Source organism: Austrofundulus limnaeus, unplaced genomic scaffold (genome assembly GCF_001266775.1).
Source record: "Austrofundulus limnaeus strain Quisiro unplaced genomic scaffold, Austrofundulus_limnaeus-1.0 Scaffold58, whole genome shotgun sequence".
NCBI lineage: Eukaryota > Metazoa > Chordata > Actinopteri > Cyprinodontiformes > Rivulidae > Austrofundulus > Austrofundulus limnaeus.
Genome location: NW_013952460.1, coordinates 2,491,431 through 2,492,550, shown reverse-complemented (window position 1 = coordinate 2,492,550; position 1,120 = coordinate 2,491,431).

The window sequence follows — 1,120 nt, the reverse complement described above, 5'->3', positions numbered from 1 at the left end:
GGACAACAGAGCTGCTTCATGGAAGAAGAACCTCAACTTAGCCTGTTAGCGTTAGCTTCGCGCTATATTGCCTTATATGTATTAGCTCAGCGCTAGCGCGACAAACAAGCTAAACTGAAGTCCTCCATCCATATTTTCAGTTACAGCTGAGTCATTTTTGTGTTCCCATCTCTGTCAGGTGGATGGAGGACCTCAGTGACGAGAGGAGAACGTGTAGCGCTGAGCTAAAACATATATATGGTGATAGCGTTTGGAGATGGTGGATTTCAGACACAACCCATCCTCCCTACCGTCAAAGGCTCTGCAGGTTTTACTGAGGAGTCACTCAGGCTCCTGGGCACCACCGTAACCAAAGGCCTGAAGTGGGACAGGGATGGAGTCTCCACCTCCAAGAAAGCACAGAAAAGAATGTTCTTCTGGAGACAGCTGAAGAAACTCAACCCTGATGATCCAGTTCTACACAGTGATCATCAAATCCATCCTCACCATATGACCACAGGTCTGATCTGAGCCTTCTTCAGCAGGGTGACCTTCAGTCCTCTTCAGCACAGGAACTGTTTTCTTTAATAAAATTACAATTTATTTACTTTAAAGTTAGACCGTTAATTAATTTGTAAGGAAAATCAGCAGCAGATGGAATTATTTAAAGCAATCTTTCCACAGAGCCAAACGTTTGGACACACCTTCTCCTATCATGTTTTTCTTCTCATTCCTACATTTTAACCTAAAACTGAAGACTGTGAGGGAACACAGGCCAACATCGTAAATAAGAAACTGTTCTTAAACTTTTGCCTGTTGAAATAAAGGTTAAATAAAATAAAATAAACATAAAGAACCTTAAAGTAAACTTAAAGTGTTAAACAAACCAAGCAGAGATTCTTAACCTATGGGTCGCGGCCCAATTGTGGGCCGTTAGCTCCACCTTGAGGGCCTCAAAAGAAAAACAGTTTTTAACTTTGGGCCGCAGAGGGCCGTGGGACCACGGCTAGCTGGCCCACGTAGGCCACATCCTTGCTGGGCCAGGTAGGATGCTCAAAACTAGGGCTGTGTATTGGCAAGAATTTGGCGATATGATAAATATCATGACAGCAGGGTCACGATACGATATATCCCGATATAT